Source organism: Mixophyes fleayi, chromosome 1 (genome assembly GCF_038048845.1).
Source record: "Mixophyes fleayi isolate aMixFle1 chromosome 1, aMixFle1.hap1, whole genome shotgun sequence".
In the NCBI taxonomy this organism is placed as follows: domain Eukaryota; kingdom Metazoa; phylum Chordata; class Amphibia; order Anura; family Limnodynastidae; genus Mixophyes; species Mixophyes fleayi.
This window is the reverse complement of record NC_134402.1, coordinates 15,713,269-15,737,318: the sequence shown is the minus strand read 5'-3', so window position 1 is coordinate 15,737,318 and position 24,050 is coordinate 15,713,269. Positions and strand designations below refer to the sequence as shown.

At 42.6% G+C, this 24,050-nt stretch overlaps 1 protein-coding gene across 5 annotated transcripts in view; it reads left to right on the top strand.

Moving 5' to 3' along the window:
* The window catches only part of SLC4A11 (solute carrier family 4 member 11), a 113,343-nt gene that overhangs the window by 6,993 nt on the left and 82,300 nt on the right, over window positions 1–24,050 (top strand). The window contains exon 1 of one of the 5 annotated variants that reach the window (XM_075189549.1): window positions 20,058–20,470. The exons of 3 other annotated variants lie outside the window; for them this stretch is intronic. The gene's annotated coding sequence lies outside the window, so the exon portion shown is untranslated. Of the gene's footprint in view, window positions 1–20,057; window positions 20,471–21,272; window positions 21,292–24,050 lie in introns of those variants that run through there. One more of the 5 variants, XM_075189563.1, reaches the window with a different exon arrangement.

The following is a 24,050-nucleotide window of genomic DNA, read 5'->3' as shown; positions in this document are numbered from 1 at the left end:
AATGACGGATACAATATCTAGTTTGGGCAGTGTGCAGCGAACATCCTATCCCCTGTTTACAAATTACTATTATCGTTTATTTATATAGCGCCAATCTTATTTTATTATGCAGCGCTCTACAGAGGGGTATGTAGTCATTCAGCCCCTGCCCCATTGGAGCTTACAATCTAAATTCCTTACCACACAGAGACTAGGAAGCCCACGCAAACTCGGGGAGAACATACACGCTCCACGCAGCTAGGGCCCTTTTCGGTATCTAACTCATGACACCAGCGCTGTGAGGCAGCAATGCTAACTACTGTGCCACAGCGCCGCTCTCCCTAACAATTAAAACCTGTGAAAGGAAAGAGAATGTTAACATATATGTTATGTATCTGGGAAGCGAGGGGAGACATTTGCTGGGCAGTGTCTGATAAGAGGCTCTGATATGAAAAATATGAAATATTTTTATTTTCAAGTTCAACCTAGCAAGTCTGTGTAAGCGACAAGCCTAGCGGTGACCACTGTGTTGTTTGTGCAGCAACTGGGCATGGCAGCAGAATCTATCTGCTATGAAATACTTTATTATGTCTCAGTGCTGTACAAGTGGAATGTATAAGTCTCGCCAAGTGTTCCAAATTACAGTTACTACACCAAAGACTGATGATCACTGCTCCTCAGACTGCAGTATACATAGTGTTAAAGTTTCATTTCACTGTCTATAACTTTTTTTTTTTTAAATCTGACATTTTTATTGAAAGTTTTTTTACATTTTGTACACAAACAGAACACAATGAAACAACTGTACAATAAACAGCACAAAGTGTACTTGCATCAACCAAACCCGAACTACCGTAATATAAAAGCTCTTGTAATAGTGAAGTTGCAGAGTAGAACGTATTCAGAATCTTCACCATTTGTTTATATAGCGCCACTGATTCCGCAGCGCTGTACAGAGAACTCACTCACATCAGTCCCTGCCTCATTGGAGCTTACAGTCTAAATTACCTAACATACACACACATACAGACAGAGACTTAGGGGTCTATTTACCAATGACCGCATAATATGAATGAAACTTTTCAATCCTCATCGCATAGATGCTGATTGAAAAGTTTCTCATATGTATTAAAAAATCAACACAGGAACAGCCGTTCCGAAAAACGGCTGCTTCTGTGAAGATTAACACTTACCTGTCACTGAAGTCTTCTCTTCTCCTCACTCTGCGGTGCTGCTCGCCCCTCTTTCAATCCCTGTGCGCATGCGCCGACCAGTAAACTCGGGCATGCGCACATAGATCCGTGTCTGACGGAACCTGAGGCAAGTGTGGAGGGATCACATGATCCCTCCACACATGCGCTGTGCAGCCCTGCTCGTCAGAGCAGCGCTGTTTTCAGTGAAACTTTTCAATTATGGTAATGTACGCCAGCTTCAGATGGCGCCAGCTTCAGATGGCGCCAGCTTCAGATGGCGTACATTACCATGATTGAAAACTAAGTATCAGTCATTGATACATAGCGTTACTGAGCACTTCCCATACACTGTTATGGGGAGTGCTCAGTAAACCGATGAGAGAAGCAAAGCAGCAGATATCTGAGATATCTGCTGCGATGCTGCAATAATACATAGTAATTTAGTGGTAAGTTTACCTCTAAATTAGAGGGGAGAGATCTTTGATAAATAGGCCCCATAGAGAGAGAGAGAGAGAGAGACTAGGGTCAATTATGATAGCAGCCAATTAACCTACCAGTATGTTTTTGGAGTGTGGGAGGAAACCGGAGCCCCAGGAGGAAACCCACGCAAACACAGGGAGAACATACAAACTCCACACAGATAAGGCCATGGTCGGGAATTGAACTCATGACCCCAGTGCTGTGAGGCAGAAGTGCTAGCCACCGTGCTGCCCATCTTCATGTTTGTGTAATAGGACTTGCTCTTTGTTTATACCCTGAATAATTATGCAGCGGAGTCTGCTTGTGGAGCGAACCTGAAATGATGTCATGAGCGGTCTTCCCATGGGTAAAGTTACACGCTTAGCAAGTTGTACGTAATCTCCGTTGGGCTGAACACCCAGGATTCAATCATCTAAACATGTGCCATCATCTTTAACCCCAGCCAGCTACATAGAACACTTTACATCATATTTGGACACCTTTCGGCTCTGTAGCTACTGTTGAACTGCGGCTGAGCATCATTGGGAGATATTTGGATTGTTGGATCCGTTTGCTTTGCTCTTTGTATTCTCCGGTGTTGGTAGTCTTATTGACAGTAGTAGTAATTATAGGAATCCTCTTCTTTCAGAACAACACTTATGTTTGGCTGTAAATAGGTGGCAAATGGTTGCTGACCTGTTGTTTAACGGTAATTGAGCATGCTAGTTGTTGTAGTGCAGCCATGACCAGAGGCTGGGGAAGGTTTTTGCTTGGTCTAGTCTGTCTACATCATCTGTGGGGCCCAGCCTAAAAGGTGGTTCATATATATGAAGGATCACGCTATGGAAGATGCCAACCGATGCCACCTGCACTTCCATTGATGCCACACAGTCATCTGCACATATTGAACCCTATTTAGAATTTGCACCACAAACCACGAGGTGTTGTCTTGCATGACTTGCTAGTTACATGGTTTGAGGCAAGTAGGGTTGTGACCATATCAGTCCTGGGGATCAGACTGCTAGATATACATAGTTCCTTCAGGCTGCATTTTTGGTATTTTGGTTGCAGATAGTTCTGCTTTCATCCAGTCAAGTTGTTCAAGTGACAGTGGCTGATTTAGAAACCAGTCGGTCTCCCCAGAAAGAAGCTTGGAACTGGTCAGTCCCCAGTTTAGAGACGCTTTACCAGATAGACAAGAAAATCAGCCGCTTTTTGGAAGGTTTTGTCAGCTCTTCAGCATCAGAACTCTCCAGCCTCCCATCCAGCGATGTTGTACTGGGACACAAGGACTGTAGCTGGTGGGTGTTATTGCATGCAGACCAGTTGGGAGAGTTTTAATGTAGACTGCTTGAGAGTAAGATTGTCGGTCTTCTAAATAATGAGTCAACGTTTTGCCAATTCTCATTTTTTGCATCTTTGATGTAACCCTGTTTGGATCATATTGCATGTTGTAAATTCATTAATGGAGTATTTAATGGGTTATACAGTTTTGTTAGTAGGGAGCATACAACAACCTGTTGTTGTTTTTTACTATATCCTTGCATAATATAGTAAGTTGTGATGCTTGTAGTCGGCTGCACTTAACTCTTTGCGTTTACAGGTTAAATACAGCATGTTCTCATGTGAAGACCGTTCCGTTTTTATTTGTTTTCTATTAAGTAGCAATTCTGTTTGTTTGACTTTGGTCTTTCTCTTGTTTCTCTTGTGTCCTGCAGAGGGATGCTGTTCCCAACACAGTTAGGGATGTTTCTAAAATCCGAGGGACACGTAAATCACTGGGGGGAAAAAAATTAAACAACGCACAGAAGTTGCAAAATATTGCGGAAAATATACAGAAGGTTTAGGTATAAGCTTTTATGCTTCGTACAGCGACAAATTCATAGTGTGCTTAACTTAAATATTTTAGGTAATAAGAAAACTCCTTTTGGCGCCCTTCTAAATAAATAATAGGTGTGGTTAGAGCTATGATGTGTTGCTCCATACTTATAGATGTATGTATGTATGGGACACTGAGACTATAGGGTCTATTGTCTGGAATATATGTACTTTAGTGCCTCTTACTTGTAAATGTTACTTGGGGATATATTTACTAAGCGGCCGTTCCGACAAATCGCACATTCATTGCCGTCCGTTTTCGAAAATGATAATTTTATCATGGAAAAAGTCCATTGGTTTTTACCGTTAAATAAAATTGCCATTTTAAGAAAATGACGGCAAGCCGTATACCTCTTTAGTGTCTGATTTGGAGGCATAGAACCAATTTACGGGAATTTTGCTATTGAGAGTTTTTGGAACTTGACAATGCAACTTATTTTACTCCTCCTGTGTTTCCTAGGTCAGTGTTGGCTAACCTGTGACACTCCAGGTGTTGGGGGAAACTACAAGTCCCAGCATACCCTTCCAGCAATAAGCTGCTATACATTGGCAAAACATGCTGGGACTTGTAGTTTCACAACACCTGGAGTGTCACAGGTGAGCCAACACTGTCCAAAGGTCTGTTGTCTTACAGGGCAATAGTATTGTGTTGATGCACAAAGTATGGATAGAGAGAACTGTTGTTGTCCCCCCCCCCCCCTCCCCTCCCTGTGCAAATTGCATTACAACTGCCTGATGTATAAGTGTATTTATACTGGTCTGATTAAGTAAGGTCTATGTCCATGCTGGACCACTATAAGAAACAAAGGTGGTGTCACACGGTTGCTTTTTTTGCTCCATGTTCGAACCGCAGCGGCTAATCGCTCCAAATTGAAATCGTCCATTTGTATGAGGGTCCAAAGCAGCCCCATGACCCCCCCCCCCCCCCCTAAGTGGGACAGCGAAACCGTAATAATCAGCGAAGTGGCTGGGAATTAAATTGACCCCCTAGGAATAATTAACATATGAAACCTGACTTTAAGTGGTCCTTCAAGTTCTCTTGTAAATGAATGCTGGATTGTCTGTATGATACTCCTCCTCCCCACGGAGTATCAACCCGTATTGTGGTTACAGTACATTTGTATGTAAAAAGGCTCATGCTAATCTGCTTTGATGTAGTGGTGGAGATACTCTCTTGGTGGGAGTTGCGTATTATCTTGCTCTCACAAAATGTTAAATGTGTACATATTAGTGAGCAGCCAAACTCGCACTTTTGGAATGTCTGGCAGGGTCCCGAAATTCAGGGAGTCCTCCTAGACACCCGGAAAAGAGGAAGCACTCTCCCGGGTGGAGGCGGGACTTAATGAGACAAACTACTCTGTTAAGCCCCACCCCACAGGACAGTGGGGTGGGGCTTAAAACCTTTTCTTGCAGTATGCCGTTATACGTGGGTTAACTGGAAATATCTGGGGGCTGTTTAGCAAAATTGTGATGGGACCCTCCATGTAACATCATAAAATCATACCGACCGTGCCGGCTGCTCCATTACCTGTTGCTATCCAATTGCAGTAATAATAATCTGGCACATGGGTCTAAATTATAGTAGTTATTTTATCCTTTTTTTTTTTTTTTAACAAGTACAATAACTGTCTGGATACATTTGTTTATGAACCCATATTAAGTTTGTACTATAATGTTCAATTATTATTATTAAATTTTTTTTTCCGGGAAAGTTCCCTCAGCGGCTGGACCCAATTGCAATCACATGGACCACTATGGTTGCCGTGACGACCTTGACACTAAACTTCATGGAGTTAATTAAACAATTCAATAGGATTACTGGAGTAGAACATTGTCCATTGTTGGGATAATTACTTGATTAGGTTATCTTCTGAGTTTAAACGTTTTTCAAGCTTGCTCATCATTCATCTTCATATTACACAGACGGAAGTATAGTCAGCAACAAAACGGAGAACGGAAAGGGGATTTGAGCTTGTTCTGTGGACTATGATTCACGTTAAAGACTGATAGTTGGTTTATTTACAGACTAGTTATCACGATAAGACCCTCTTGGACGTGCGTGTGGGTGAGAAAGGGTTAATCAAAATAAAACCACCTCGTAATAAAATAAACTCCCCCCAATATTATATCCTGCACTTTCTGTTAACTAGAAAGTTCTGCCGTCAGTAAGATCTGGTTCCAACACTCAGAGGAAGTCTTCAGTTACTCCCAGGTTAATCTCTAAACACAGTCACAACCTCATTTAATCAGAGTTCTTGTAAACCCATCAATTAGCTGCCTTAAATGTAGCGTTATAAAGAACAAAGCTTATCTGGCACATGAATTCTTTTAAAAACACAGAACATTATTAAAAGGAGTTAAATATGACATGCTTACAATGCTTATTGTATAAAAAATGACATACAGAGATACAAATGCAAAACCGTTTCTTTAAATTAAAAAGTAATTAAAACAGACAACTCATGTGCTTTGTCATGTAACTATTGCCTGGGGTACAGCTAGCATATCAGCTTCTCGGTATCAAAATGACTACCCAAATAGATAGCAATTTTTATTCTCCCTTAAAATTTCTCCTTTGCCCAAAACCTTCCTTCACTCTGCAGTCCCTGAAAGAAGAGTGGGGTATGCTAATCTGTTTTACGACTGGCTTCTATGGTCCTTTTGGTGTAAACCGCTTTTTATTCTGGAATTCTATAACTATTTTGGAACATAATAGAAATCTAATATTACATCCAGCCAACAGAGTATGAGATTTCATACATATGCATATGAGACATGAATATGTTTGGATTATTATTTACTTGATCTCGCTTACCTTGATAAGATCAGTACCTATGCTTGACACATCTCATGTGCCTATGTTTACTGATTACTTGTGTATACAGAGATCTCAAATATGGATTATAAAAAGTATTGCTTTGTTGCCATAAATCACAGTAAACTAAGCGACCAGAACAAGATCTCTAAAGAGTACACCAATGTACCTTTAACCCCTAGTTTACTTACACACAGTGACTTCACAGATGCTCATATTGTTGGGTGTAATCAAGACCACCAGTTTTTTTCTAACTCCTAATTATGCCATATCACTCATGCCCAATTGCCCCACATGCTCTTCACCTACCCCAAAATTCCACTATATGCCATTCAGACCCCCTGCTTGCTACAATGCCCCAAGAGCCTGCCCGTTTCCCACCACTGCAGTACACCATTTAATATCATTTATGCAGATAGCCATAAGAGTTTATTCCTGCATTTAAACTTGCTCGAATATTATTGTTTTTCTGTAAAAAAATGGGAGAAATCTAGTTTGTTTTACCAAACAATATCTGGTGAACAAATCCTCTTATTTCCAGTGTAAAGCCCCTTTATAATATAAAACTATGTTGTGGTTTATTAAACTTTAGAGTAATGATACACATTTCAATGTGTTTGTGAATAAGGAAGTAACAGAGTTCTGAAGGGAGCTGTCTGTCGGAGGGGGTTTTTGTGGACACACGACGGAACTTCAAAGTTGTTACATTCTATAATGGATAGAGTTTAGTAATGGCCAAATCGTGGAAGATAAATAGCATTGTAATGTTAATGGATGGACTGGATTTACCTGCTGGTCTCTCTCTGCCAGGAAACTGATGGAATCTGTATGGTGGTTTCTAACCTAGTGAGATAAGGAAATATTCACGGTGCCTGTGGCAGAAGTGACGGAAGTTTTTGTGCCAGTTGATGTTGTGAGATTTTTGGACAGGGATTTCTTGTAGGCTGGCCCCAAAAACTACGCTCTGATTGGCCCAACATTATAACACGTGTTACCCTTAAGGTCCAATATTACTGGAGGATCGTGGTTTTATTTAAGCAGCTATGTGGAATATATATATATACACTGTAACTCCATACAGTCTTATATGCGTTGAATAGACACTAAATTAAAAAGAAAAATATGCTTAAGTCCAGAAAATTGGGATAATGTGTATACAATGCTTTATTGTGGGAAGGATCTGTAGATTGTGCCTATAGGGATATTTCTCAGCTTGCTGACAGGTCCCACAGGTCTGGATCCCAGGTGACTGTGTACTAGCGTCTGTGTATTACACTTGCCTATCGGCGTCTGACTTACCCGGCAGTCATGGTAACCGTTCCCGGAGGCAGCGTCTGAGAATCTCGTACGGTGGCTGTGAAACCTATTCAGCACCGTTATGGTTTGTTTTTCACATTTTATTGTCTTATAGAGCCGGTGTAGATTTATTTAAGAAATTCTCACAACTAATCAACACAAAATACTCTTAATGTCAAATGGAAAGAATAAAAGCTTTAAAGCTTTTCTTACAATTAATTGCAAATACAAAACAGACCAGAATTGATTATATAAGTATTCACCCCGTTATTTTAATACTTGGCACAATCACTTTAGTTGCTGTTACAGCTACGAGTCTATTTGGGTCTCTACCCACGTTCCTATATCTGGACGCAGCTATTTTCTCCCATTTGTCTTTGCGATATTGCTGGAGCGCCATCAAGTTGGGTCTCAAACTATGAACTATGATTGGGTCACGTAGGGACTTTTCTTTTTTTATTATCGTTTTAATATTTGTAGTCTCTTGTAGACTGTTAGAAGTATTCATCCAAGATTTGTCTATTTATTACTGAATCCATTTTTTTTTTCTTGATCCCTGAAGCAGCGAAGCTTCCCCATGGCAAAATACTCCTGCCACCATGAGGGACGGTTAGGAGTATCGGCAAGCTGCGCAGTATTAAGGTTGTGCCAAGTATAGCATTTAGCGTTGAGGCCAAAATGTTGACTTTTTAGAGCTTCCTTCACTGGGTCTGAGGGTCTCCTGCAAACTCTAGGCTAGATTTCAGGCCACCCTCCCATAAAGAACAGGTTTGTCAAATGCACGTACTGTTGTCTCATGGACTTTTTTCGTCCCTCTTGGCCATGGAAGACTAACTCTGTCTAAGCTGATGTAGGACTCTTCGTGGTCTCCATAACAAGCGTCCTTCTCACACGAATGGTTAGTTTTGAAGGGCGGACGTTTCTGGGACAACTATCTCCATTTCTTTATAATAGATTGTGCTTTGAGGGATAATAAGTCTTTATCATCTTTTTATAGCCTTCCCCTGACTGGTGATATTTAATAACATGTTCTCAGTAGCAATTGGAGGTGAGCGAAGTTGCGTACAGATTTTTGTGATTGGGACAGCACTTTTAGGATGACAGAAGTGCCGATTCATTTCCCTCTGGTGTGTCTTTTTTTTATAATAAGGGAATATTCCTTTCAGAATAAAAAATTATATGGGGGAATTCTGTACAAAAAGCACAAAGACAATTTCCGCTGTAGAAGTGTGCAAGAATCTATTCCCATAAGTCCAATAAGGTGAATAACTCATGGAACAATAATTGTACTTTTAAGTTCTTCATGATGAAGCTCTTGTTTGAAAATGCTCTAACCAACTGGGCAGCTTCTTACCGACAGGTGTGTTCAAATTTTTAAATAAATAGATACTCTTAATAGGTGGACTCCAATTCATTACATGACCTCAAAAGACACCGATTGACCCAGACATTGATTTGAGATGGATGAATTTCTATGGGAGGGTTCATTAAGTATGTATTACACTATGCCGCAGGGAAGCTTCGTGACCTGTTGAAGGGGCACTTCCAAAGTGAGAAGAAAGTACACGGTTTTGTCTACGCTTTAAACAACCACTATAGTTTGTAAACTTATCTATATTGAATCTATGCTGTAATCATAACATAGTAAAAATCCTCACTGTATTTGTATAACGGTGTGTCCACTTTCAGGTAACTTTAACCTGCATGCCTGTACATATCATCATCATCACCATTTATTTATATAGCGCCACTTATTCCGCAGCACTGTACAGAGAACTCATTCACATCAGTCCCTGCCCCATTGGAGCTTACAGTCTAAACACACACACACACTTTTGTCTAAACACACACACACACACTTTTGATAGCAGCCAAATAACCTACCAGTATGTTTTTTGGAAAACAGGGAGAACATACTAACTCCACACAGATAAGGCCATGGTCGGGAATTGAACTCATGACCCTAGTGCTGTGAGGCAGAAGTGCTAACCGCTTACATATCCTTCTGCAACAATTACTAATTATATTGCTCTAAATTTCTGACTTTATAGCGTTGATTTCTTAAAGCAATGTAAATGTTACCGGATTGTTGTGCAAGTTACCTGAAGGTGGTCAGTCCCTTTTAGGGAACTTTTTATAGAGCAGCTACTATTCCTCCAACATTTCATGACAATCGATCGATCATAACAGGATCCCACGCTGCTCTGTGCCCATTGTCAAAACGTAAGACGGATTGGCGTAGCGCAGGATCTCCGTACCCCTGAGCCGATGTAACATTAACAGCAAGGTAAATGTGTGTTTCTCAAAACAGAGCCTTCATTCATCTCGCTGGCTGCTCTAATAAAGGGGTCTCAGTTCCCCTGGACTGCAAGTACGCAGACCTTCACTAAGGAGCCACACGGCCACCGGATTATGGTTTTATTTGCAAAGTTACAAACTCGCACTCCTAATGTGGATTTTTTTATTTTTTTTATTTTTTCCATAATAAGTAGTTCTATGTCTGTGCATTGTATAATGTGTTTTGTTATTTATTTGGAATCCAATTCTAAGAATGTTTTATAGTTGCACTTCTAAGCTCACCAATATTTGTGCATGAATAGCGTTTAGTGTCTGATAGACAACACGTTCTAATGTGTATAAAATTTAGGATGCAGATTGATTGGGTAATGCCCTAATTTCTCTTATCTCATCAGCGTCCGTCATTCTGCTCCTGTGTTTGTTAATGTCGGGATGCTGTAAACACTATTTCATTACAAAATTGTTCCAAATACTCTGTGTTCTATTGGAGAGCTTTGGGGCATTTAACTCTTGGGTTTAAATCGGGCCGTGCCGGGATTTAGAGTAGCTTTAGTGGTAGATGGCACCTGCTGTAAAACTGACAATGAGACTTGCTGGAAACTCTGGTACGAATCCCATTGTTGTCTTCAACCTGTCATTTTGTCTCTGGCGCCAACGTTAGATTGTAAGTGAAGTTTGACGTTGAAATGTTGATGACTATTCTTGCCTCTTAGCTGACAAAATAGACACAGTGCGAGAAAAGACAACAGGCTTTTAAATAATTATGTTCCTGCGCAGTGCACAACCTACCAGTTATAATTTCAGAAAATATAGCAAAGACCATTGTCAGCAGAATTGCAGCTCTCTAAGGATAAGCCATGGGTTATTTCCCTTACCAGTCCTGACTGCTGTATAGGGGCACTACTTGGGGTGAGTGTTCTAAAGGTGTACAACCTCGTTAAAAGGCCACATATCATTAGTTATTATATATATATTTACTTGTATGTCCCCTCCTTAAAATGTTTGTTTCAGTACTGACATTTTGGTAATCTTGCCAACGGTAAACCCTTGGAATATACTAGCCCTCAATTTTTTTTTCTGGAGTGGTCTAGGTGGCCCTTGATACATTCAGGGGCGGCTCTCTAACCTCCAAGGGGGCCACACATTACTCTGAATTTCAGTAATAAGATAAAACGTTACATCATACTTGCCAACTCTCCCTGAATGTCAGGGAGACTCCCTGAAATAGGGGTGATCTCCCTCACTCCCTGAAGAGTCTGGCATTCTCCCTGATGCTGAGCCAGTACAAGACGTGGTTGGCTTCGCCATCTGTGGCATGATGACACAGTTCAGAAATTGTGTCCTATGTCCATGTATTGATGCCTATGGAGGTGGCCATTTTCATGGAGAGCAAAGGGGGTGTAACCGCACTAGGTCTGTAACCAAATATCCCGTAATAGCTGTTATAATAAATATATTCAGTGTGTCAGCAAAACTAGCTGGGTGGTGCACCCTATAACCACAATAAAGTAGTTGCACAGAAAGAGGAGATAGGACAGAGGTTATGTAACGGGGCACTCAAGGATAGTTGGTTAGAATAGGTCTAAATAAAATATAAATTTTTATTAGTATACATTAAAATAAACTCATCCTAGCAAGGTAAAGCTACGCGAAATATTAAAAAAAATAACAAAGACAGTGAATTAAAAGTTGCAAATCAACTGCAACAATCGCTCTGTGATCAATTTTAAGAACTGATAGATCATATAATAGAAATAATATGAATCAGAGGGCAAATATTTAGGCAGAACTAGTAATAATGGTAGTGACTAAAATGTCCCCTATAAGTTATAATATAATCAATATCATAAAGGGGAAAATCTCCTTTATTAAACCTATAGGAACATAATACACTTGTTCAAGTATAGTAAGATGGAAATCTCATATGTTGAAATAAAAATATATGTGAGATTAATAGGTGAGTACTGCAGTAAATCACAGACTCACTGGCTAAATAACAGAATGGTAACGCTGTAAGCCAAAGTACTATACTCTGCCTCTAAAGATAGACCCTATTAAGTGTGATATAATGGTCTTGACTGTTAACAGACTGTGTCTGATAGAACAGGGGAATCACCCATGAACACTGTGATTAGTGAAGCAGATACTGGTGGTCTATCAGATTGCTAATATATCTTATAAGCCCTCTGATCCTGAATAGGTAGAAGCGCTAATCGCTATTATGTCTTAGGAACCCCACACATGATTAGTCTCAATTGTATTGTAATAAGTCTGTGAGGACCAAACAATAAAGAGCGCGATCTACATAATAAGATCACACAGAGCGAACGCCAACGCGCGTTTCGCTTAATTAGCTTTCTCAAGGCAAAAACTACCATTATTAATAGTTCTGCCTAAATATTTGCCCTCTGATTCATATATTTTCTATTATATGATCTATCAGTTCTTAAAATTGATCACAGAGCGATTGTTGCAGTTGATTTGCAAATTTTAATTCACTGTCTTTTGTTCTTTTTTTTAATATTTCGCGTAGCTTTACCTTGCTAGGATGAGTTTATTTTAATGTATACTAATAAAAATTTATATTTTATTTAGTCCTATTCTAACCATTTTCATGGAGACCAAGATTGAATCAAAGACTGACAGGTAAGACAACATGACTTCAGTAATGGAGACAGAAATGTAAAAGACACTTCAGTCTCTAGAGATTCATTAGCTGCTTTTCTTTAACGCATAGTTGCCTACTCTCCTGGAATGTCCGGGAGACTCCTGCATTTCTGGGAGACCTCCCGGGAGAGCAGGGTAACCTCCCGGTTCTCATCCCCGCAATAGATAAGGTAGGGGGGCTTAATGATGCAAATATCTCGTCATCTCAGCCCCGCCCCCTGCTGTAATTGTCCAAAATTGTGACAATCGTTTAGGGGCGGGCCAAAATGATGCAATTAGTCAAGCCCCGCCCCTGCACGCCCACCTCCCCCGGGATCTCCCTGAAGTCAACGAGGAAACGTTGGCAAGTATGCATTACATCTAAACTAATAGAGACACCTATCTGTAATAACATATCAGCAGGGCGTTATAAGGAAGGAGCCAGGGGCCACAGGTGAAGGCTCGGAGGGGCCGTCTGTTGTCCGTCACTGCACTAGATTTAGTAAGCCGCAGGGCTGTACAGCCACAGAACGCCTACATATAGCTCGGTCAGTCCTGGACATCTGCCCGTGCTGCTCTGCAGAGTGTATAAAACAATGACTACTCAAATTCATCTTATTAGAAACCGATCGGTAATGTACGGGATCTGGTTACTTCTATCTGCCACGTGCCAGCATTAATACAATATTAATTTATAGCCTCCTGGCTGACTCTCTCCTTACAGGACGAGGAACACAATGTTTTTTTCTATTTTAAAACAAACAAACAAAGCGTTGACCAGGATAAATTTATTTATGTGTTTTCATTTATAAGGACTTTAGGGGGGGAGAGGGAACACGTGCGTTGTCCCTTACGGGGCCTGCAGGACTTTGTCACCGTCCAGCTGGAACTCTGCATGTAAATTATATTATTCTGTCGTTCTTTAGGATTCTGTAACTTGTTTTTTAAATTGGATTCAGCGGTCTGTGCTGGTAAGGTAATATATGAGGGGTTTAGGGGTCTATTTATCAAGCACTAAACGCGCGGAAACTGCTTTTTGTAGTTGAGACTATTTTGAGTAAATTGACTATTTAATAAAAGCCTAACGCAGGAGATATCCGAGATATTTCATGTATTGGGCAAATTTCTGCATAATACAGCAGTCCCCTTAATACTCAGTGGTGACTGCGGTGTGGGTAAATGTATCCAGGTCGAAATTGCCCCCGATTACTAATTCCATTTGAATATGGCGTCAGCCATTCAATCCTATGCGGTATCATCATCGGCTATTTATATATCGCCACTAATTCCGCAGCGCTGTACAGAGAACTCACTCACATCAGTCCCTGCTTCATTGGAGCTTACAGTCTAAATTCCCTAACATACACACACAGACTAGGGTCAATTTGTAGCAGCCAATTAACCTACTAGTATGGTTTTGGAGTGTGGGAGGAAACCGGAGCACCCGGAGGAAACCCACGCAAACACGGGGAGAACATACAAACTCCACACAGATAAGGCCATGGTCGGGAATTGAACTCGTGACCCCAGCGCTGTGAGGCAGAAGTGCTAACCACTGAGCCACTTCTCTCCACTGCATTAATTTACATAAATATCCTTTGTGCATGCACAGTAAAGACTGCGGGTAAGAACTCGGAGTTAAATTTAGAGAGAAGTCTCCTATCGGATGCGTTGCCCCTACGTTACGTCCATAGAAGATATGCCCACTTTAATTTATCTATCATCACTGCGATGACGGATGATAATCAACGAGGCAAAAGTCCGATAGAAAATAAATAGGCCCCTTTTTCTTATACTTATTCCTACACCTCGTGGAAAATAGTTTTATATTTTTTACTCTCATGTGACTGGTTCAGTAACTTTCTATTCTTGGTTTAGTTTTTTTTTAATATCAAATTTGTAATCTGCGTTTTGTGATCAGAAGTTCACACGTGTTCTCCGTACTGATTATTTTGGGAACTTTTTTTTTATAAATGTGTAATGGACTGTAGGCTTGTGGATGTTGTTATTTTAAAGAGGAAGGCATGCTGGGACATGTAGTTCCACACCAGCTGCAGCGTGGCAGGATGCCCAGGCCTGATGAACTGATATATTCTGACATTTCCTCTTTAGCTCATATTGCCCTTATTCTTTATCATCCCTTCTCTGCTCTCGTGTACAGGAGACGGCTCATCCCTCTGTGCTATATGTCTATTCTGTGCCTTTCATACTCTGCAATAACTGTCACATAGAAATGTGAAATCCTTCTGTAGCCAAACTATTAAGTGCGAGAGGTTCCTGGAGGTTCTGCGATGAAAATGTATTTGAGATTAATCCACTCGCTGGCAGTGGCTGCGCAGATCAAACCTTCTTTCCATTGTGCGAGAGGAAGGGGCGAGTCAGCCGGGCATGTCTAAAGACGTGAGGTGTGTACACACTGGGTCACTGAGTGCACGCTCTGCTGCACAGTAACTCTGCACACCCAGGATATACACTTTCTTTTTGTGTTTTTTTTTTGTCTTCTCTTCTGCCTTCGGCTTTAACCCATGTGTTGTCCGTGAATAGACGCTGAATGTCTTGCTGGGTATAGCTTTGTTGTAAGTGGCCTGGAACAGCAGTCTGTGCTTTACACCGAGTACAACTGGCTGGCGCTCTGATTCTGGTTTAATTGCTTTATGCTGCCGCTCCGTAAGCCTCGGCTTATGCCCGACACAGCTGGGTGACACACGTCCGATAGATGAATGCCAGTTCTAATGCATTGTGTGCCAATTAGCCCAGTAGCCTGACGTGTGTGATGGCTCAGAGAAAGATTCGCACATGTTGTGGTAAAACATCCCACTCTCTATAGAATAACAGTGTCTTCTATTCTCTGGCTTCATTGTGGCGACCTTCCCATTCTTGCCGCCCTCTAATCTTCAAAAGGGTCGCGCGCTTAACGGCGCACATCCCAGAATGCCCCTCGGACCACCCGTTTGGCACATAATGTTCCCACGTGCTCCTCAGACCTTCTCGTGTGTCTCCACTCACTGGGAGTATCGCCCCACTGCTAATCTAATGATCACTAATTACGTTATTCATTTAAATAAATTTTACTAATGCCATCCTGCCTAAAAATGATTGCTTGCCTTGCCACTCAAGTTAGGAACCCTCAAAAGAAGCAGAGAGACCACTGCGCTTCCGCCTCTGAGTAGAAGTACCGCGTGTTCTCACGGCGTTGTGCGGCGGAGGTCACGTGACGCTGGCTGCTCCCATTCAGTCTTATTCTCTGCTTTGTTATAAGTCAGGGCAGGGGCATAGAGCTGGGGGCAGCAGTTGGAGGACCGGGGGGCTCCCCGTTGGCCATCACTGCTGTTTCCAGACTTGTGAGCACACAGTGAACAATAGGATTATTAAAGACAAATGAAGGTTTGGCCAGCTGATATTGAAGAATACAACTCAAAGCTAATTTAGTTTTAGATAATGTACAAAGTTATCCATCTTTCTGACGCAGGAGGTCTCAGAAGGCTCCGACAGGTCGGTGCTGTGATCTTCTGAGGAGACCTCTACCCATCTTCAGCATGTTGTTACTTCTATCTGGAGGGTGTTTGTATCTTATTTTTCTTACCTAGTCAACCTTTTTATATTCTTCTGTTCACATGACTAGCTGTACCCAACCAACACTGGCATCCAAAAACTGTAGCCCCCTAGTTAAGTTCCCCCATGTGCCTAATTTTCCTTTGGCTCCATCCTAAAGTGTGCGCAACTTAATTACTAAAATCCATTCTCGCCTTCCTTTCATTTCCTGTTGAACTAGACGCTGGTCGCTGGATGGAGTCAGTTGCACGGTGTTTATGACCTGTCATGACCCTGACGGTTTCATGTTAGAGCTCCTACATGACCTTGTAATTGCTGCTTCCTGTTTTTAAGTCCCCTCCCCCCTCTCTCTTTGCCGATTGATATACTTGCTATAGAGATTTTTACACTTTTTTTTTTATTTGCTTTTTTTTTTTTCCTTTCAACTTACTACTGATTGGAGGACTAGGGACCTCAATACATTTCAGTTCTGAACGTAGAAATGGGTTCTCCTGCAGACTATGCAGCCCGTGAGGAACATTGCATGTTACCAGAAATGTGCCTATTTGGCCGTCTCATGATCACATCTATTTCTTGGTCTTAGGGTGCCCCCATGCAAACGCTGTGTGGTTCAGATTGCGGGCTAAGATGGAAATGACATTGGAAACTGATGTACCATTAACTGCAAAAAAAACAAAACAAAGTGCTGTAATGTAGATAATCGAATCAAGTCAGATGGTAACTGTCATGGTTCTGCAGTAGTTTGTAGAACGCCTGCAAATGTCTGCTTGGTAGGAGTAGCAGCAGCTTGTGCAGCTGTCGGTAGACTCTCATATTGTGCGTATCTGCTCAGTCCATCGATATACTTTCCCCTTAGAGCAGGCCTGTCCAACCTGCGGCCCTCCAGGTGTTGTGAAACTACAAGCCCCAGCATGCTTTGCCAGTAGACAACCTATTGATAGCTGGAAGAGCATGCTGGGACTTGTAGTTTCATAACATCTGGAGGGCCGCGGGTTGGACAGGCCTGCCCTAGAGAGTAGCAGGGGAAGTGAATGCATCTTTAAATAGCTCACCAAGAGGCTGTGGTGTGCTGCGGATTTGCAAAAAATTGTTCCGTGTGATGAACTCTGCTCACGCTTTACACGAGTAGAAGAGGGTTATGTAAAACGGAGGCAGACAGGAAAAGTCGTCCTAAACAACCTCAACTGACTGTACTAACCTGAGATCTGGAGCCTCCAAGTGTAAAAACAGCCCTTTATCAAGCTTCAACCCGCTCTGTCATGTGTTTGTCCCAAGGGCCTAGTAAAGTTCCCCTGAGGGGGGAGAGACTGTATTCTAAACATATTACTTATAATGCTAGAAATCTGCATTGCATGAAAACAAAAAGGGGCAAATTAAAACATATTACATATAAAAGAACTACAAGCGCCCCATATAATGTCCGGTTTACTTATAAGACTGTCATATAATATTCATGTGATCTTTATATTGTGAATTTCCTAGCGTCTAAAGCAGGCTTGGACAGCCTTTTGAGCTTCAGTTGTTGTAGAACTACAAGTCCCACCATGCCTTGTTGGACAGATAGCAGGCTCTCTTGCTTACTTTAGACTTTAGCCCTGTGGTCCTCATCACCCGGCGAGCCACAGGCTTCCCAAACCTGATGTACAGTACAAGTGACGTGGTTTGTCAAGTCCGTCATGTTCTAGGGATGTAAACAATCTCCGTGCTTTGAAGTTAATTACAGGCCCCAAACGAGATGCACTCAAACAGAACTGACCTCTGCACACACAGTTACTAGTCTGCAGCGCTGTCCCGCATTGCGTAGACAAACCCAGCCGCGCCGGGACCCGTCGCCCGTTTCTCGGTCAAGGGGTTACATGCATTGTACAGCCATCCTTTTAATGGGAATTGTAGGTTACTGGAACACATTGATTTAATTAAGGGAGACATCTGCACGACGTACATGGTTATGCTTCCTCGTCCACGACAACATTCGAGCAAAGCCATTATATTACATGGCCCCCTGTTGTGCGTTCTGTTTAGTGTGGCTTGAAATCAAGTCGGCCTCTTTTATTCTCCCCCCCCCCCCCCCCTACTGTTTTGTTGTACTGTACATAATTCAAATTACTCGAAGCAGAAAATCGGGGATCCCTTATTTTGGTTGTCGGGAGCATAAAACTAGTTATGGATCTAGCAAGCGGCTAATTTAAAGGCCTATCCGTCCACTAGGATCTAGCGCATACTTGCCTACTTTTGGCAAGTTGTATCCGGGAGAGGGGCGTGTCTAGGGGGCGGTCGCGGCCAAATGCGTCATTTTGGCCCCACCCTGCGTCACATATGCCGTTTTGTCACGGGGGCGAGACCAAAATGACGTGATTCACCACAAATTGCATCATTTTAGCCCCGCAAGCGGGATTCGGGAGACTTGCCAGCTTTCCCTGGAGTCCGTTAGACCGACCCGAATTTCGGGAGTCTCCCGGACATTCCGGGAGAGTTGGCAAGTATGATCTAGTGACATCATGAGGCACGAGGCACACTGGGAGGGAGGGCTGGGACGTGGTGCCCCATGGCTCAGTGTTGTTCACTAGTTCCTAGTGAAATAATAATATATCTTCTTATGAACGTGGGTTCATCCCACAAAATTGCTAGTAGGTGACAGGCACACATAAAAAGAGTTTGAGGTCTATTAAAATAAATTTTCTGAGGTAAAACTTTTCACACCTTCCTAAATCCTGACCCCTGAACACCCTGGCGTTCTCCAAGTATACTAGGTTTGACGCAGTAATGACCACTGTCGTCAGGGGAGCTTCTGCGCAGCTCTCTATTGGTTGGTGGGAGAATTTGGGGAGCATGAGGAGATTTTTGGGGTTCCTGACGTTATGAGTGAGTGTTAATAATCTTATTGCGATTATATACTAAGATGTTCTACATACAAGTTGCTTACTTGTATCTTCATCCCCCTCAAAGGGCAATTTTTAAATATTTTGCCCTGCAATTGTTTCGATTAATCATTCTGCCTGTCCGGCGTAATTCTCATTACCTGGTGTTATGCAAGTAGGGATAATTACACAGTACCACTCCTCGTTCTGGGTGATGGATGGTATTCTTAGTGTGTGATCGTATTCTGTGTAATCAATATTTTATTAAAGGCCAATCATTGACCTTTTATAAAGTCTGTGAACTGTACATGAGATGTATAGATCTAGACATTGTTATGTACAGACAGTATATGGTTTCTGTAATGTTGACCAACGAAGTAATAAATGTGTATTGACACTGCAATCTTTTAGCATGCTTTTTAAAGCTATTGTAAAACATCAAGAGATTGTCACTTTTTTTAAATAATTTCTGTGTGAACAAACCCTTTATTTATTTTTTAATGTAATTTTATTTTAAAAATACTATGCACAAACATACTAGCAAGCAACCCCTCCTATCTTGGATAGACTGAGCAATTTATTTATTTTTTTTAAATTTAAAAATAGATAAAACAAATGCACATAAAGTTGTTAACCCAAGTTGCAGTTTCTGCAGGAGCTTGTGTGCGCTACATGCGTTTTATCTGTTGCAGGGAATGCGTTATTAACCTGGACACTGACAGAGCAGCTGCGTGTAAGAGAGCAAAACCGCGGTTTTTAAAGATGTTGGGATTTCTGTGCTGCTAAACCTATTATGTTATCATGCACGGACCACCTGCTGCCCGTTCTGTGATGCCATCAGCAAGCACAGGGAACTCTTGGGCTTGTTGCTCTGTGGTTTTTGCATTTGACGTAGTGTTAGATTTGGTTACCTGTAGTATCGGGTGTGAGATACGCTGCTGCTCGCCTCTTCAAGCCTATTCCTCCCCTCTCGCCCATGTGTCAGTCACTGTACTGCCCCTCCCTGCTGGGGATGCCCAGAGTCCTGGTACCTCTCATCCAGCCTCAGTATCTGTGGGCGCACACACACCATACACTGGTCTGGTTCTTTCTCTCCATCCTCTGTGCAGGCAGCGACGGTGAGATCAGCAGCCTCCGGAATCAGCCTTTCTCTGAGTTTTTGGCTCTGATAAATCCAATGTGTTTTTATTATTTTGTATTGTCTCTCCCCCCCCTCCTCCTTCCTGGTCACTGGTCAGGGCTGGTAACAGAAGCCTGTTATTCCAGTGCAGCTGTCAGACCCTCACTCTAACTCCACCTCATTCCATTCCACACCAATAGACGGCTGCCCAGAGAGACCCCCCCCCCCCACCCCCAGCACAGCACCAATGTGGCCCCTTAATTTTTAGAGGTGTTTTTCATCCACTAAGTTTTACTTGTTTTTTTTTGGAGTCCTACAAGTCACTTTACTATTCTCCTGTACCTTCTTCCTCCTAGCCGGCTGACTGTCCACAAAGGTGAGTTCTTTATTTTATATATTCCATAATGCATATGGGGCGGCCAGGTATTTGCAGAAGGGTCCTACGGTAATTGTCGTAGCACCCGGCACTGAGACCTTTAGGTGGGCTGGTTGTGTGGCATTGCTCTCACCTCTCTCCATTACAGATAAAAGCAATTTGCTGATCCAGTAAATGACTGCTTACCTTGGGTAGCACAGGATTAACCGTTCGTGGCTCTAAAATGTGGTCTGTTATTGCATTGTTTTGTGATAAAAGATGTTGTGTTGCTAGCTTGGAGCTTGCTGCTGCTTCTCTCAGCTGGGATATTGGTCATGCAATATTCATCCATTGCAATTCTTATTATTGGTGCTGCCTGCTCAGGCTTTGCAGACTAGAAAGCACATCGGTTGTGGAGGATGTACTTGTTCCTAGGTTATTAATTGGCTTTCTATGATACCGAGCATTCTTTTAAAACACAAACCGAAAGACCTGTGCTGGCTAAATCCCCAGTCTCCTTTATATTGATCTAGTTTTGTGTAGATCCTATGTATTGGTTTTATATAATGCTGTCAAAACTTAACAACTAATTGCTCAGCCCTTTTGGCATTAGGAATGCGAATTTTAGATGCACGGATAATGTCGGAGGGACCGTGACTGTAATTAAAGGCACAGTGTGTTTTTATGACTGGGCTAGGCTCATAGCTGGTTTAGAATTTTTCTGCCGCTCTTCGTTTAACGCTGGCTGTAATAATTTGTCTCGAGTGTTGACAGGCAAGTGACATTCACGATCGATGTGACGCATTCACGTCCCCTAGCACGACTTTGCACGCTTATTATCGGTAGGTATATATATAAATAATACATGGCTTTTAATGTATGTATAATGCAACGGCTTGTGCGGCAGCTGACAGATTAAGGATTAAGTGTACCTGAGATGGTTCCGGGAAGGCTCTTTGTACGCCAGGGTCAGTCGCGGTCTGCATGGCGTCCCGGTGAGACCAGAAGGCACGACCTGAGTTGGTGCTTCTCCGGAGAGAGCTGGCCGCCCTCTGTGTGTGTCTGTGCAGCCGTATCCTTCAGGATAACTCGGTCTCGCTCGTTGCTTCCCACTGAGCCTTTTAACACTTGAGGGAGACATTGTCTCTGGGAAACGGTTCTGTTATTGGAATACAGGAATGCCGGCTACACACAGATCGACGGCACGGTGTTCTGTGCTTCACACACTAACCATCGCCAGCATGATTTGAATACACGTCTCTGTATATTCTTTTTATCTGTAATACATTTTTATTTTATTTTTTGTATCTTGGTTTGCATTTCAACCCATGGAATACTGCTTAGGAAAGGTGGAGATAATTCTGTGTATTTTAGGATCCAGGAGCTTCAGAAGTTTTAAGCCGTAAAGTGGAACCAACGTTTTAGTCCCCGTCTGACTCTGGAGCAGGTCTGGTGAAGTCGTTGATAGGCGTTGATAACCTGTGGCTTTTTTTTTTGGTGTTGGGGAACTACAGGTCTCAGCATACCTTTGGTGCCTTTTTACGGACTGAGGAGAATGTGAAAGGGATGTTTTGAGTTTTTGATTTTTTTGGGGGGGGAAAAAATGGATGAATTTTACCTGCCTTCTGAACTTGCAGTAACCAACATCCCACTGGATGTTAAAGTTGAACCACAGCCAGTATGCATAGATTTTTCATAAGAATGATTCTGTTGGTATGATCTTGTAGTAGCAGATTCAGAATGACACGGTGAATGAATGGAACTGCTTGATCAATTTCTATTTCAATAAGGAAATATACGGTATAATTAATCATTACTAGAGATCCACAGATGAATATTCCATGACCTGCTAGACACTTCAATGAGGAGGGTAATGCCAAGGGCTATCTATGTGGGGGGGGAAAGAGGTGGCTTACCTATTTTTTTATATTTTTAGATACTAAAATTTTTTAAATACTCTGGAAACTCAAGTTCCCAAAATTTGCAGACAATAGTTCACATACCTGAATATTATAATATTAAATAAATACGATTCCAAAATGCCTATTGCCTTATCCTATTAAAATGAATGCATATGTGCAGTATATTTTTGGATTACACGCTGAAGCTGCTCTCCCATCTTTCCTTGTGTATGTTGTATTACACCTTGTAATCCGCACCTGTCTGCATAATGCAGCAGGTTCCTGTTCTGTAAACACGTCGGCGATTCTGTAACATTGATATCCATTCCTTATACCTTCTAGTGCTCCGTCGCACTCTCCGTTCCTTATACCTTCTAGTGCTCCGTCGCACTCTCCCAGTTCCTTATACCTTCTAGTGCTCCGTCGCACTCTCCCAGTTCCTTATACCTTCTAGTGCTCCGTCGCACTCTCCGTTCCTTATACCTTCTAGTGCTCCGTCGCACTCTCCGTTCCTTATACCTTCTAGTGCTCCGTCGCACTCTCCGTTCCTTATACCTTCTAGTGCTCCGTCGCACTCTCCGTTCCTTATACCTTCTAGTGCTCCGTCGCACTCTCCGTTCCTTATACCTTCTAGTGCTCCGTCGCACTCTCCGTTCCTTATACCTTCTAGTGCTCCGTCGCACTCTCCCAGTTCCTTATACCTTCTAGTGCTCCGTCGCACTCTCCCAGTTCCTTATACCTTCTAGTGCTCCGTCGCACTCTCCCAGTTCCTTATACCTTCTAGCGCTCCGTCGCACTCTCCGTTCCTTATACCTTCTAGTGCTCCGTCGCACTCTCCCAGTTCCTTATACCTTCTAGTGCTCCGTCGCACTCTCCCAGTTCCTTATACCTTCTAGTGCTCCGTCGCACTCTCCGTTCCTTATACCTTCTAGTGCTCCGTCGCACTCTCCGTTCCTTATACCTTCTAGTGCTCCGTCGCACTCTCCGTTCCTTATACCTTCTAGTGCTCCGTCGCACTCTCCGTTCCTTATACCTTCTAGTGCTCCGTCGCACTCTCCGTTCCTTATACCTTCTAGTGCTCCGTCGCACTCTCCGTTCCTTATACCTTCTAGTGCTCCGTCGCACTCTCCCAGTTCCTTATACCTTCTAGTGCTCCGTCGCACTCTCCCAGTTCCTTATACCTTCTAGTGCTCCGTCGCACTCTCCCAGTTGCTTATACCTTCTAGCGCTCCGTCGCACTCTCCGTTCCTTATACCTTCTAGTGCTCCGTCGCACTCTCCCAGTTCCTTATACCTTCTAGTGCTCCGTCGCACTCTCCCAGTTCCTTATACCTTCTAGCGCTCCGTCGCACTCTCCGTTCCTTATACCTTCTAGCGCTCCGTCGCACTCTCCGTTCCTTATACCTTCTAGCGCTCCGTCGCACTCTCCGTTCCTTATACCTTCTAGCGCTCCGTCGTACTCTCCGCTCCTTATACCTTCTAGCACTCCGTCGTACTCTCCGCTCCTTATACCTTCTACAGCTCCGTCTCACTCTCCGTTCCTTATACCTTCTAGTGCTCCGTCGCACTCTCCGCTCCTTATACCTTCTAGCGCTCAGTCGCACTCTCCGCTCCTTATACCTTCTAGCGCTCCGTCGCACTCTCCGCTCCTTATACCTTCTAGCGCTCCGTCGCACTCTCCGCTCCTTATACCTTCTAGTG